The sequence below is a fragment of the Salvelinus sp. IW2-2015 genome, linkage group LG16 (genome assembly GCF_002910315.2).
Source record: "Salvelinus sp. IW2-2015 linkage group LG16, ASM291031v2, whole genome shotgun sequence".
In the NCBI taxonomy this organism is placed as follows: Eukaryota; Metazoa; Chordata; class Actinopteri; order Salmoniformes; family Salmonidae; genus Salvelinus; species Salvelinus sp. IW2-2015.
This window is the reverse complement of record NC_036856.1, coordinates 2,671,603-2,687,038: the sequence shown is the minus strand read 5'-3', so window position 1 is coordinate 2,687,038 and position 15,436 is coordinate 2,671,603. Positions and strand designations below refer to the sequence as shown.

General features: G+C 43.3%; 1 long non-coding RNA gene across 1 annotated transcript; it reads left to right on the top strand.

The window, feature by feature from the left end:
• The first annotated feature begins 13,510 nt into the window (after positions 1-13,510).
• LOC111975426 (uncharacterized) lies at positions 13,511-14,737 on the top strand. Its single transcript, XR_002878844.2, has 3 exons — positions 13,511-13,524; positions 14,028-14,204; positions 14,319-14,737. It is a non-coding gene; the product is annotated as an uncharacterized lncRNA (long non-coding RNA).
• Positions 14,738-15,436: the final 699 nt, after the last annotated feature.

The window sequence follows — 15,436 nt, the reverse complement described above, 5'->3', positions numbered from 1 at the left end:
ATCTGTTCTGTGAAGGGAATAGTACACAGCGTTGTACAAGATCTTCAGTTTCTTGGCAATTTCTAGCATTGAATAGCCTTCATTTCTCAGAACAAGAATAGACTGACGAGTTTCAGAAGAAAGTTATTTGTTTCTGGCCATTTTGAGCCTGTAATCGAACCCACAAATGCTGATGCTCCAGATACGCAACTAGTCTAAAGAAGGACAGTTTTATTGATTCTTTAGTCAGCACAACAGTTTTCAGCTGTGCTAACAATTGCAAAAGGATTTTCTAATGATCAATTAGCCTTTTCAAATGATAAACTTGGATTAGCTAACACAACGTGCCATTGGAACACAGGAGTGATGGTTGCACATAATGTACCTCTGTATGCCTATGTAGATATTCCATTAAAAAGCTGCCATTTTCAGCTAGAATAGTCATTTACAACATAAACAATGTCTACACTGTATTTCTGATCAATTTGATGTTATTTTAATGGACAAAAAATGTGCTTTTTTTTCTAAAACAATGACAGTTCTATGTGACCCCAAACTTTTGAACGGTAGTGTAAACATTAGGACAAGCAATGTCGGAGTGGCATTGACTAAAATACAGTAGAATAGAACAGTATATACATATAAAAAGAGTAAAGCAGTACGCCTATGTGTACGCCTATGTAGATATTCCATAAAAAATCAGCCGTTTCCAGCTGCAATAGTCATTTAAAACATTAACAGTGTCTACACTGTATTTCTGATCAATTTGATGTTATTTTAATGGACAAAACATTTGCTTTTCTTTCAAAAACAAGGACATTTCTAAGTGACCCCAAACTTTTGAACGGTTTTGTATGTTTTTCTTTCTTCCACGGACTGCTAAAGAAAACAATTTGTGAAGAACTTGCACTATTAAGCAACGCCCACTCATGTACAGTACACAGCCTGCGATTTGGCCTGTGACATTCGTTCAGGTGAAGACTCTGGAGCTGACTGGGAACAACATCTGGGGAAGACAGTGGTTCTACAAACAAGTAGCTATTACTCCTCGGCATGAAGTCGTAAATGTCTCTTTTATGCGTGTGCATGATTTTTGTTGGTAAAGGGCATAAACTTGGCATTGCTAGCTGGCTTCTGACTTATTCATGCTAATTTACTAGCAACTGGCAAGCTGTATCAAGCAGCTTTCATGCAAGGGGAAACCAAATAGCTATATTTGCTAAGCTATTCATTTGATGAATAAAGTTGATAAAAATGCCATTAGCCTGCTAGATTGAAACTGCTTGAGGAAAGTTAGCTAATGTTATATAACTCCCACCATCAGTCTGACTTCACCACCATAGCTAGCTAAATTGACTGTAGCTAGATTTCTAGAAAATAACTATATATATATATATAGTATATATATATATATATATATATATATATATACCCAAACCAAAAACCATGAATAGATGGCAGCAGTCGCGCAAAACGGATTGTACAAACCACCACATTTAACCATGGCAAGGTGACTGAGAATATGGTTGAATACAACCAGAGCAGTTATGCCCTCTGTAAGGCAATCAAACAGGGAAAACGTCAGTACAGAGACAAAGTGGAGTCGCAATTCAACGGCTCAGACACAGACGTATGTGTTACGGCTGTCGTCTTCCTCCTCTTCCTCGGACGAGGAGAGGAGAGAAGGATCGGTGGACCAATACGCAGCGAGGTAATTAGACATAAATGATATTTATTGAAACACGAAGACGAAATACGAAAACACTTGGAAATTACAAAATAACAAACACGACGTAGACAGACCTGAACATGGAACTTACATAACTACACGCAGAACTCACGAACAGGAACAGACTACATCAAACGAACGAACAGCCAAGACAGTCCCGTGTGGTGCACATACACAGACACGAAAGACACAGGAGACAATCACCCACAAACAAACATTGAGAAACAACCTACCTTAATATGACTCTCAATCAGAGGAAATGCAAACACCTGCCTCTAAATTGAGAGCCATACCAGGCAACCCTTAACCGCAACATAGAACACAACACATAGAATGCCCACCCCGCTCACACGCCCTGACCAAATAAACACATACAAAACAAGAAAAACAGGTCAGGAACGTGACATAACCCCCCCCTTAAGGTGCGAACGCCGGGCGACCAGCACAAAGTCTAGGGAGGGTCTGGGTGGGCATCTGACCACGTGGTGGCTCAGGCTCCGGACGCTGCCCCCACACACCATAGTCACTCCCCGCTCTGTATCCCTCCCAATGACCACCCTCCAACTAAACCACCTAAATGAAGGGCAGCACCGGAAAGGGCCAGCACCGGGATAAGGGCAGCACCGGGATAAAGGGGCAGCTCCGGATAAGGGGCGGCAGCTCCGGGCTGAGGGACTCTGGCAGGTCCTGGCTGAGGGACTCTGGCAGGTCCTGGCTGAGGGACTCGGGCAGGTCTGGCTGAGGGACTACCTGGAGGTCCTGGCTGAGGACTCCTGGCAGGTCCTGGCTGAGGGACTCTGGCAGGTCCTGGCTGAGGGACTCTGGCAGGTCCTCGCTGGACGGACTCCTGGCAGGTCCTCGCTGGACGGACTCTGGCAGGTCCTGCTGGCGGACTTGGCAGGTCCTGGCTGGACGGCTCTGGCAGGTCCTGGCTGGCGGGCCCTGGCAGGTCTGGCTGGACGGGCTCTGGCAGGTCCTGGCTGGACGGGCTCTGGCAGGTCCTGGCTGGACGGGTCTTCTGGCCAGGCTGGCTGGACGGCTCTGGCAGTCCTGGCTGGACGTCGGCAGGTCTGGCTGAGGCTGGTCCTGGCTGGACGGTCTCTGGCAGGTCTGGTGGACGGCTCTGGCAGGTCCTGGCTGACGGCTCTGGCAGGTCCTGGCTGGACGGCTCTGGCAGGTCCTGGCTGGACGGCTCTGGCATGGTCCTGGCTGGACGGCTCTGCTGCCTGCTGGACGGCTCTGCGTGGTCCTGGCTGGACGGCTCTGGCTGGTCCCGTGGCTGGACGACGGCTCAGTCCACGAGCAGTTCATCGCGGCGTTGGGCAGACTGGCAGTTCAGGCGCGCTGGGACAGACGGGCAGTTCAGGAGCCAGCTGGGCAGACGGGCATTCAGGCGCCTGGGCAGACGGGCACACCTGTAGGGAGAGACGGAGAGACAGCCTGGTGCGTGGTATAGGCACTGGGCTGCGCTGGAGAGGAGGAAAGCTCTGACAGCGCTGGACAGTGGGAGCAGCTGGAGAGAGAACCCGGAGAGACAGCCTGGTGCGGGGGGCTGCCACCGGTGGACTGGTACTTGGAGGTGGCACGGGTATATACCGGGACCGTGAAGGAGGACACGTGCTCTTGAGCACCAAGCCTCCCCCAACCTTACCAGGTTGAATGGTCCCCGTAGCCCTGCCAGTGCGGCGAGGTGGAATAACCCGCACTGGGCTATTGCAGGCGAACCGGGACAGCCAACCTTAAGGCTGGTTGCCTATGTACCGCCGGCACCGAGAGACGAAAAAATAAAAAATATCGGCAGGCCAGATCGTGCTTGGGGCCGGCTTACATGACATGCCACCTGGCTTCGAGCCTGCAAACCTAGCCCTCCCAGTGCGGCAAGGTGGAATAGCCCGCACTGGGCTAAGYACGCGTACTGGGGACACCGTGCGCTYYACCGCATAACAYGGTGTCTGACCAGTACGAYGCCCTCTCACTCCACGGTAAGCACGGGGAGTTGGCTCAGGTATCCTACCCGGCTTTGCCACACTCCTCGTGTTCCCCCCCCAAGAAATTTTTGGGTCTGACTCTCGGGCTCCCAACCGCGTCGCCGCGCTGCCTCCTCATWCCAGCGCCTCTCTGCCTTYGCTGCCTCCAGCTCCGCCTTGGGACGGCGATATTCCCCTGGCTGAGCCCAGGGTCCTTTGCCGTCCAGGATCTCCTCCCATGTCCATGAGTCCTGGCACCCTAGACTCACTTCAATTTGCATACCGCCACAATAGATCCACAGACAATAGATCCACATACGATGCAATCGCCATCGCACTGCACACTGCCCTGTCCCATCTGGAATACCTATGTAAGAATGCTGTTCATTGACTACAGGTCAGCCTTCAACACCATAGTTCCCTCCAAGCTCATCATTAAGCTCTGGGCCCTTGGTCTGAACCCCGCCCTGTGCAACTGTGTCCTGGACTTCCCGACCAGTCGCCCCCAGGTGGTGAATGTAGGAAACAACCCCTCCACTATGCTGATCCTCAACACAGGGGCCCCACAAGGGTGCATGCTCAGCCCCCTCCTCTACTCCCTGTTCACCAATGACTGCATGGCCACGCACGCCTCCAACTCAATCATCAAGTTTGCAGACGACAGAACAATAGTAGGCCAGATTACTAACAATGACAAGACAGCCTACAGGGAGGAGGTGAGGGCCCTGGCGGAGTGGTGCCAGGAAAATAATCTCTCCATCACTGTCAACAAAACGAAGGAGCTGATCGTGGACTTCAGGAGACAGCAGTGGGAGCAAGCCCCATCCACATTGAAGGGACCACAGTGGAGAAAGTGAAAAGTTCCTTGGCGTACACATCACTGATAATCTGAAATGGTCCACCCACACAGAATAAGGGGCAACAAAGCCTCTTCAACCTCAGGAGGCTTGGCCCCTAAAACCTTAAGAAACTTTTACAGATGCACCATTAAGAGCATTCTGTCGGGCTGTATCACCGTCTGGTACAGCAACTCCACCGCCCGCAAACGCAGGGCTCTCCAGAGGGTAGTGCGGTCTGCCCAACGCATCGCCGGGGTCACATTGCCTGCCCTCCAGGAAGGCCAAAGAGATCACAGGAAGGCCAAAAAGATCATCAAGGACATCAACCACCTGAGCCACGTCCTGTTCAACCTGCAATCATCCAGAAGGCAAGTTCAGTACAGGTGCATCGAAGCTGGGTCCGGGAGACAGAAAAACAGCCTCTATCTCAAGGTCATCAGACTGTTAAATAGCCATCACTAGCCAGCCTCCACCCAGTAACCTCCCCTGAACTTAGTCATTGTCACTAGCCGGCTACCACCCGGTTACTCAACCCTGCACCTTGGAGGCTGCTGCCCTTTGTACATAGACATGGAATCACTGGTCACTTTAATAATGTTTACATACGGTATGTACATACTGTATTCTACTCTGACGTTGCTCATCCTAATATTTATATATTTCTTTGTTCCATTCTTTTACTTTGAGATTTGTGTGTATTGTTGTGAATTGTTAGATATTACTGCACTGTTGGAGCTAGGACCACACCCACAATGAATGTATATGTGACCAATAACATTTGATTTGATTTGTGAACACTTTTTGTCAAACTACTTTGTTCCCTGCCTGTTTAATGATGCACTGGTGACTGAAAAAGTTGGCAAGAAAAATGCCCTTCTTGATTTGACTGCAAATAGGCTGTGTTGTTTTGGTATAATTTGGCTGAATATGCTTTTGCACATTTAGATGAGTGTTTCATTAGTTAACTAAGTTACTGACTGACTATGCTAATTCTTATTAATGTATTTGGTGTTGTTTCAATTCAGATGAAGAGGGAGTTAGATCACAACAAAAGCAGCATGCAGACTAACACAACTCAGGATAAGACCCAGATGCAGACCTGGGGAGCTCTGCGGTACAGGAACACATTAGAATTTTTTTTGCCTATATAATAATCCATAGCATGCATATCATCGCATTTGCGTAGTGGAATAGAGCAAAAGAGTTGAGGCACTTACAGAAGTTGCACACATGGGGAACATTTCTAGTAGCCTCGGATCCCAGAAAAAATGTGTCCTTTTTATAAACATATTTCATGCATTTTACATGACTGGAGACTGTGTCGGGGAAATTCTACCCTGGGCACACTCGAAGTCAATCTTAAATGAATCATTGTTTATTAACAGTTAACTGGAGCGTTTCCAACAAACTTGATGTAGCATAGTGAATGTCTGTCAGGAGCTCTTCTGGGGTAGTCCCGTTAGTTCTCTTATATACTACAGACAAGTTATATTTGCATGATTTAGCTTATTCATCATTCATAATTAATTAATTATTAACGTTTGCTTCATTCATGTGACCGACCAATGCTGGTTCATGCTTGTGACAGACCAATACCCCACGAGGCTTCTTCTCTCTAAGCTGAGACCTTGAAAGTGAGATATCTTTGTTCTCAAAACAAGGGTCTGGGTGTACTGCCAAATTGCAGATACTGATAGTGAGGAGTCGTTCAATCAGTCGCATGCATGAACACAGAAATGAGTTATTAGAAAAGCACAAACATCGAACAAATCAAATCAAATCACATTTATTTATATAGCCCTTCTTACATCAGCTGATATCACAAAGTGCTGACCAGAAACCAGGCCTAAAACCCCAAACAACAAGCAATGCAGGTGTAGAAGCACGGTGGCTAGGAAAAACTCCCTAGAAAGGCCAAAACCTAGGAAGAAACCTAGAGAGGAACCAGGCTATGAGGGGTGACCAGTCCTCTTCTGGCTGTGCCGGGTGGAGATTATAACAGAACATGGCCAAGATGTTCAAATGTTCATAAATGACCAGCATGGTCAAATAATAATAATCACAGTAATTGTTGAGGGTGCAACAAGTCAGCACCTCAGGAGTAAATGTCAGTTGGCTTTTCAGAGCCGATCATTAAGAGTATCTCTACCGTTCCTGCTGTCTCTAGAGAGTTGAAAACAGCAGGTCTNTAAAACCCCAAACAGCAAGCAATGCAGGTGTAGAAGCACGGTGGCTAGGAAAAACTCCCTAGAAAGGCCAAAACCTAGGAAGAAACCTAGAGAGGAACCAGGCTATGATGATGGGTGACCAGTCCTCTTCTGGCTGTACCGGGTGGAGATTATAACAGAACATGGCCAAGATGTTAAAATGTTCATAAATGACCAGCATGGTCAAATAATAATAATAATCACAGTAGTTGTCGAGGGTGCAACAAGTCAGCACCTCAGGAGTAAATGTCAGTTGGCTTTTCATAGCCGATCATTAAGAGTATCTCTACCGCTCCTGCTGTCTCTAGAGAGTTTAAAACAGCAGGTCTGGGACAGGTAGCACGTCCGGTGAACAGGTCAGGGACAGGTCAGGGAACACAGAAATTGGTTATTAGATGAGCACAAACATAAAAACATGATTATTTTTTATAGCACACAAATTATTGAAATGACAGGCTACTTTGACACTGAGAATCTGAGATCAATAAAAACGACCTTGTCTTGAATTCATAAATAGTCTAGACTTAGGTGTGTGTGGAGACCACAGGAGGCTGCTGAGGGGAGGATGGCTCATAATAATGGCTGTAATGGAGTAAATGTAATGGTATCAAACATGGATGAGTTTAAACCATTTCATTCATACCGTTTCAGCCATTACTATGAGCCCCTCCTCCCCAATTAAGGTGCCACCTACCTCCTGTGGTGGAGACGCAAATATTGTAAGCTACAATATAAGGAGGAAATTATAGTCCTAAAAATGCTTTCCAGTTTCACTGACTCACCCAATGACGCGCAGCTCAATCGCTGGTGATACCAGTCACCTTAGTGCGAAAAGCCAATCTCTCACTTGTTTTACTTTGTAAAACAATATTTGGAAGTTGATCAAATGTTTTGGTAGCTATAGCATACGGATTAGACTCTTCTCTTTTCAGCAGGAGCCATTTGCTTTCCAAACTGTGTTTTCCAGCAATTCTATTAGAAATATTCAGAATGGTCAGTTTTGTCTGCATGCTGTTCACTGACGTTGCAACACAATCTCACACTCAATTTGTGCAAATATCTACAAAAAGTAGTGCAGCAGATTCCGTCTGTTTTTGTGCGACTTAATTTGTTTGGAAAAGGCAAATTTTTGTAAGAATTCATTCATATGAAATTACATTTTGGTGGGGTAAACTTCGGAACAATCTTTTGACAGTTATTGGAGCAATGCATGATGGATGTTCTACACTGCCTTTTTTGTGTCCCAAATGTATTTATATATATAAAAAACGTGTTAACAACCCAATATTGTTAATCAACCAGGTTGTCATCAAAATAATTATAATATAATAGTAGCTTTAGGTTATTTTTTTATTTTTTATTAATGCGAATACTATGCTTGTTTTCGCTTACTACTTTGGGAAACTGAGTCAACCTCCAATTGACTCAAATTATGTCAATTTGCCTATCAGAAGCTTCTAAAGCCATGACATCATTTTCTGGAATTTTCCAAGCTGTTTAAAGGCACAGCGAACTTAGTGTATGTAAACTTCTGACCCACTGGAATTGTGATACAGTGAATTATAAGTGAAATAATCTGTCTGTAAACAATTGTTGGAAAGATTACTTGTCATGTACAAAGTAGATGTCCTAACCGACTTGCCAAAACTATAGTTTGTGAACAAGAAGTTTGTGGAGTGGTTGAAAAGCGAGTTTTAATGACTCCAAAATAAGTGTATTTAAACTTCCGACTTCAACTGTATATAAATAACACCCGGATTCAAAAATACCTCATGTTATTTTGTAGTGGCTGCAGACCACATAGACATTTCTTCTAAATGCAGACAGTTGTCAGCGGGGCTTTCCATGGTACCGTTACGCGCTCGCACTAGTTTTCTCATAAAACTAGTGAATAACCTTCTCTCTGTAAGACTATGGATGCCTTTTTATGCGTTACTCGCCTTGACTTTCTTTTTAATAATTTGTTTTCTTTTTACACAGATTCATTTAAATTGACTTACTGAAATCCGTTACCGTCTGTCACGTGTGCTCCCTCTTTGGCCTCTAGGTCACCAGGCTGCTCCTTATGGCACACACCTGTCACCATCGTTATGCGTACCTGCGCGTCTTCAGACTCACCTGGACTCCATCACCTCCCTGATTACCTTCCTTATATATGTCACTCCCTTTGGTTCCTTCCCCAGGCCTTATTGTTTCTGTTCTAGTGTCATGTCTGCGTGTTGTTCGTGTTTTCTTGTTTTGTGTTACGTTTATTTATTAAAACACTCGCTCCCTGAACTTGCTTCCAGACTCCCAGCGCACACGTTACACCATCCCTCAATTGTTCACGGATGATATGTCTCCTCCTGGGCAGCTCACAGTAAGGGTCTGTTCTGGGGGGGTCTCGTTGTCTTTTGGTCAGATAAGAACTCCCCTCACGCTTCATAAAATGCGCCACAGGTTTTCCTCGCAGACCCCCACTGGAATGCTCCAAAGGCAGAATCAATCATTAGTTTGTGACGCCAAATTGTCGTGGAAATTACCACTAGGGACACAAAGTCAATCTTAAATGAATCATTGTTTATTGTCAGTGCACTGTAGAGGTTCCAACAAACCTAATGCACCATGGTGAACGTCTGTCAGAAGCTCTGCTGGGGCAGTCCCAGCAGTTGTCTTATATATGGCTATACACAGACAATTTATATTCGCATGATTTAGCATAACTAATTCATCATTACCATTTTGTTTCATGTGACTGACTAATACTGGTTCATAACATGTGACAGACCAATACCTCATGAGGCTTCTTCTCTATTAGCTGAGACCTTGACTGAGATATCGTTCATTCGTTCATTCTCAAAACAAGGTCTGGGCGTACTGCCAAATTGTAGCTACTGATAGTGTGGATTCGTTCAGTAAGTCATTTGCATGCACACGGAAATTGGTTTATAGAAAAGCACAAACATGGAACATAGAAATTGGTAAATAGAAAAGCACAAGTATAAAATGTCCATCACAATACATTTAGGGAACTATTGTTGTGGATGTTGTTTGGAGTTGGCGTTCATCTAGGGCAAGCGTAGACAACCCTGGTCCTGTTTTTGATTTAACTCACCTCGAACACCAGGTGTGTTGAATTTAGGCAATCACTGAACTGATCAATTGGCTCAGTTGGTCAGGTGTGGTGCGTGGTTCAAACAAAATTCTGCAGTACTCCAGGAACAGGGTTGCCTATTCCGGATGTAGGAGATAGATGATCTTTGAGATCGTTCAGTTCTTTGACAGGTCTGTTTTTCATCCAGAGGTTGTGATGATTGGTTGTGGCAAGATGTTCCTGTTGTCAGACTGGAGGAGATGATGGGCAGAGGTTGAGTGTGCTGATGTGTAGCTACTTTGTCATGGTCCAAGGATATTCCAGCATGCTCGCTTCTGTATTCACTGGTTGAGGTGAGATAGGAGTGCCATGCCGGGACGCTGTAATGTAGTACAGGCCTAAAGTTGGTGGTGTAGATGGTAACCAGGCCGGGTCTGTTGACCCTGAAACACTTGAGACGGAGCAGCACAAATATATGTAAAGTAATATATGCCATTTAGCTGACGCTTTTATCTGAAGCATCTCTGCATGCATTTTCCGTATGAGTGGACCCATTGGGATTCGAATCCATGATCCTGGCGTTGAATGCGTCATGCTCTACCAACTGAGCCACAGAGAACAGCTTCTGGTTCCCCTTCTAGGCAGAGTTCCTCTGTCCACTGTATGTGTTATTTTGCCCATCTTAATCTCTTTTTTTTTTATTGGCCAGTCTGAGATATGGCTTTTTCTTTGCAACTCTGTCTAGAAGGCCAGCATCCCGGAGTTGCCTCTTCACTGTGGACGTTGACACTGGTGTTTTGCGGGTACTATTTCATGAAGCTGCCAGTTGAGGACTTGTGAGGCATCTGTTTCTCAAACTAGACACTCTAATGTACTTGTCCTCTTGCTCAGTTGTGCACTGGGGCCTCCCACTCCTCTTTCTATTCTGGTTAGAGCCAGTTTGCGCTGTTCTGTGAAGGGAGTAGTACACAGCGTTGTATGAGATCTTCAGTTTCATGGCAAGTTCTCGCATGGAATGGCCTTCATTTCTCAGAACGAGAATAGACTGACACGTTTCAGAAGAAAGGTCTTTGTTTCTGGCCATTTTAAGCCTGTAATCGAACCCACAAATGCTGATGCTCCAGATACTCAACTAGTCTAAAGAAGGCCAGTTTTATTGATTCTTTAGTCAGCACAACAGTTTTCAGCTGTGCTAACATAATTGCAAAAGGGTTTTCTAATGATCAATTAGCCTTTTAAAAGTATAAACTTGGATTAGCTAACACAATGTGCCATTGGAACACAGGAGTGATGGTTGCTGATAATGGGCCTCTGTACGCCTATGTAGATATTCCATTACAAATCTGCCATTTTCAGCTAGAATAGTAATTTACAACATAAACAATGTCTACACTCTATTTCTGACCAATTTGATGTTATTTTAATGGACGAAAAATGTGCTTTTCTTTCAAAAACAAGGACAGTTCTAAGTGACTCCAAACTTTTGAACGGTAGTGTAAACATGAGGACAAGCAATGTCGGAGGGGCATTGACTAAAATACAGTAGAATAGAACAGTATATACATATAAAATGAGTAAAGCAGTATGTAAACATTATTTAAGTGACTAGTGTTCCATTATTAAAGTGACCAGTGATTCCATGTCTATGGATATAGGGCAGCAGCTACTAAGGTGCAGGGTTGAGTTACTGCGTGGTAGCTGGCTAGTTATGGCTATTCAACAGTCTGAGGGTCTTGACATAGAAGCTGTTTTTCAGTTGTTTCTAATGTTCTCTGAATATTTTGAGAACTTGACTTTATATAGAATCATGACGAAACCTGTGGAAAATGTTATGCTGAAGTACTGAAATTCCCACAGAAGAACATGGTTTCTTAAACGCTCTTGGGTACGTGAGACGTTAGCGTCCCACCTCTTCAACAGCCAGTGAAACTGCTGGGTGCCAAATTCAAATATACTCATTATAAATTCAGAAAACAAAACATATTTTACATAGGTTTAAAGATTAACTTCTTGTGAATCCAACCACGGTGTCAGATTTTTAAAATGCTTTACGGCGAAAGCATACGTTACGATTATTTGAGAACATAGCCCACTAGACAAATCATTACAAACAGTAACCAGCCAAGTAGAACAGTTACACAAGTCAGAAATAGAGATAAAATTAATCCCTTACCTTTGATGATCTTCATATGGTTGCACTCAGCAGACATTCATTTACTCAATAAATGTTCCTTTTGTTCGATAAAGTCTCTTTATATCTAAAAGCCTCCGTTTTGTTTGCGCGTTTTCTTCAGTAATCCACAGGCTCAAACGCAGTCAAAACAGGAAGACAAAAAAATCCAAATTGTATCCGTAAAGTTCATAGAAACATGTCAAACGATGTTTATATTCAATCCTCAGGTTGTTTTTAGCCTAAATAATCGATAATATATCAACCGGACAATAACGTCGTCAATGTAAAAGGTAAACAAGAAAGGCACTCTCTCGGTCTCGCGCATGAAAAAGCTCTGTGACACTTTAGGGTCCACTCATTCAGACTGCTCTTACTTCCTAATTTCTCAGAATACAAGCCTGAAACAATTTCTAAAGACTGTTGACATCTAGTGGAAGGCATAGAAACTGCAATTTGAGTTCTAAGTCAATAGATACTGTAATGGAATTGAATAGAAAACTACAAAACCCCCCCAAAAAATACTTCCTGTATGGATTTTTCTCAGGTTTTTGCCTGCCAAATCAGTTCTGTTATACTCACAGACACTATTTTAACAGTTTTGGAAACTTTAGAGTGTTTTCTATCCAAATATACCAGTTATATGCATATCATATCTTCTGGGCTTGAGAAGTAGGCAGTTTAATTTGGGCATGCATTTCATCCAAAATTCCGAATGCTGCCCCCTACCCTAGAGAAGTTAAGGCTTCGCTGACCTGCTTCACCTGTTCCTGTTATTGTCTCCACCCCCTCCAGGTGTCGCTTATTTTACCCAGTGTATTTATCGCTGTGTTGCCTGTCTCTCTGTGCCAGTTCGTCTTGTATGTTAGTCAAGTCAACCAGCGTGTTTTTCCCGTACTCCTTTTGCTATTCTCTTTTTGATACTCTTCCCTGTTTTGACCCCTGCCTGACTCTGGACTACTTTCCTGCCACAACCATTCTCTTGCCTTACCCTATTGGATTAATAAATATTGTAAGACTCCAACCATCTGCCTCCTGTGTCTGCATCTGGTTCTCGCCTTGTGTCAAGATATAAGTCATGTTGATGAAATATTCAGTCTGTAGCAGCTGAATGTATAAATGCTTTTGAAAACATAGTTCGTTTGGGATGTGTAGACACAAAGGATGATGCCATTAGTACCATAGACTGACTTGAGGAGTTTAGAGTGGTAGACTGGGGCTTTACAATTGAAAGTGTCATAAATTAGTGTGTATTGTCACGCCCTGGCCTTAGTATTATTTGTTTTCTTTATTATTTTAGTTAGGTCAGGGTGTGACATGGGGTATGTGTGTGTTTTGGGTGATTATATGGTATAGGGGGTGTTGGTTGTAGTGTATGGGTTTGTGTTGAGTGTATGTGTCTAGGTATGTCTATGGTTGAGTGTAGGTGTTTAGGAAAGTCTATGGTTGCCTGATTTGGTTCTCAATCAGAGACAGCTGGTTATTGTTGTCTCTGATTGGGAGCCATATTTAAGGTAGCCATAGGCTTTAGGTGTTTGTGGGTAATTGTCTATGTTGAACGTAAGTAGCTTGTGTGTGCACTTTCGTTTGTAGCTTCACGGTCGTTCGTTGTTTTTGTATAGTTTAAGTGTTTCGTTTCGTGTTCATCTTCGTCGTTCTAATAAAAGAAGATGTATTCATATCCCGCTGTGCCTTGGTCCGTCTCTCCTCCACACGATCGTGACATGTATTCAGTTTATTTGGCGTCTGTCAGAAAGTGTAGACTAAGTTCCTCAGAGTGAACAGTGGTGGGTGTAATAAGGAGCTACAGGACCAAATCTAATGGCAGGGTATCACAGTATGGTCAGGCATAGATAGCAGAAGGTTATGCAATTTTGAACTAAGGTTATGCAACTTGAAACTTCTGGAGGAGAAACCAAAGTGGTAGACTTGGTTTCAAGGACAGAAAAGTCATTTTTAAATTTGGTTTTTACATTTGCCATATTGTGTTGAATATGGTTTTGAAAATATGCCACGTTACTTTTTCTACTATTTATTGCATTTGTTTGCCTACCGACAAAAAGATTGAAGCAATGGAGAAAAAAAACATAATGTGGTGTAGCGGTGGTCACTTGCCAGCTTGGAGTCCAAGAGAATACTCAACGCTGCGTTGGATAAGAGGGCAAAAGATGTGTTGAAAATCATCTACCACTCTGCTCTGGAACGCAAATTCATGTGTGGCTTAATGTGGAAATATGCAGGTGAGAGTAATGGAAATCTTTGTACCATTGTTGGAGTTCTATATGCACATTAGGATAACTTTATCTAAACTGTAATACTAACTGTAACACTGTTTTTTTTTTTTTTCATTTCAGAGGGTCAAGCAATGGCAACAAGATTGTCAAAGCAAATCTAAACTTATTAACTTAATAATTAATTCAGGGCATCAATAAAGCTATACAACCTGAAGAGGCGTGCCATACCCTTCTCCAATCTCCCTCAACTGCTGACTTTTGAAGCCACAATAGATCTGGAGGGTGGTGTCTGGAGCCAATGTGGAGAGAGTTTCTGTTTAACGGCAACAACAACAAAAAATTGCTTTGAGAAAGCTTGACTGTAGAATGTAGCTCTTGCCACGTTGCTCTGTAATGTTTATTTAAGTTATCAGACTTTTCTCTGCCTTCTGTCTTTGTACTGGACATTTTTGGGGATTTCAAGATCTTTATACTGTAATTGTGAATAACACTTATGAAATAAATGTGTCAAAAAAGAAGGTGTACAGTTGCTTATGTTTTTCACTTTGCATGTACCGGAGATAAAATTATTATCAATGTAATGGATATAAAATGAAAAAGTAAAAAAATAACAAACATGTAATTTGTGTCCATTGCCACTTTTTAAATGTTTTGTATTTGCAGAATTATTTCATTAATTGGCGTACACTCTTTCACTTAACCAAATATAGTGAATTCAGTGCATCAATGACTATCAATATCCAAAATAGACATATACAGTGCATTCGGAAAGTATTCAGACCCCTTGACTTTTTCGACATTTTGTTTTGTTACTGTCTTATTTTAAATGGTTTAAATAAAACATTTTCCTCAATCTACATACACACAATACCCCATAACGACAAAGTGAAAACAGGCATTTAGAATTTTTTGCTCAAAACAAAAAAAAACTGAAATACCTTATTTACATAAGTATTCAGACCCTTTGCTATGAGACACGAAATTGAGCTCAGGTGCATCCTGTTTCCATTGCTCCTTGAGATGTTTCCACAACTTGATTGGAGTCCACCTGTGGTAAATGAAATTGATTGGACATGATTTGGAAAGGCACACTCCTATCTATATAAGGTCCCACTGTTGACAGTTCATGTCAGAACAAAAACCAAGCCATGAGGTTGAAGGAATTGTCCATGGAACACAAGTAGAGCCCTGAGACAGGATTGTGTCGAGGCACAGATCCGAGGAAGGGTACCAAACAA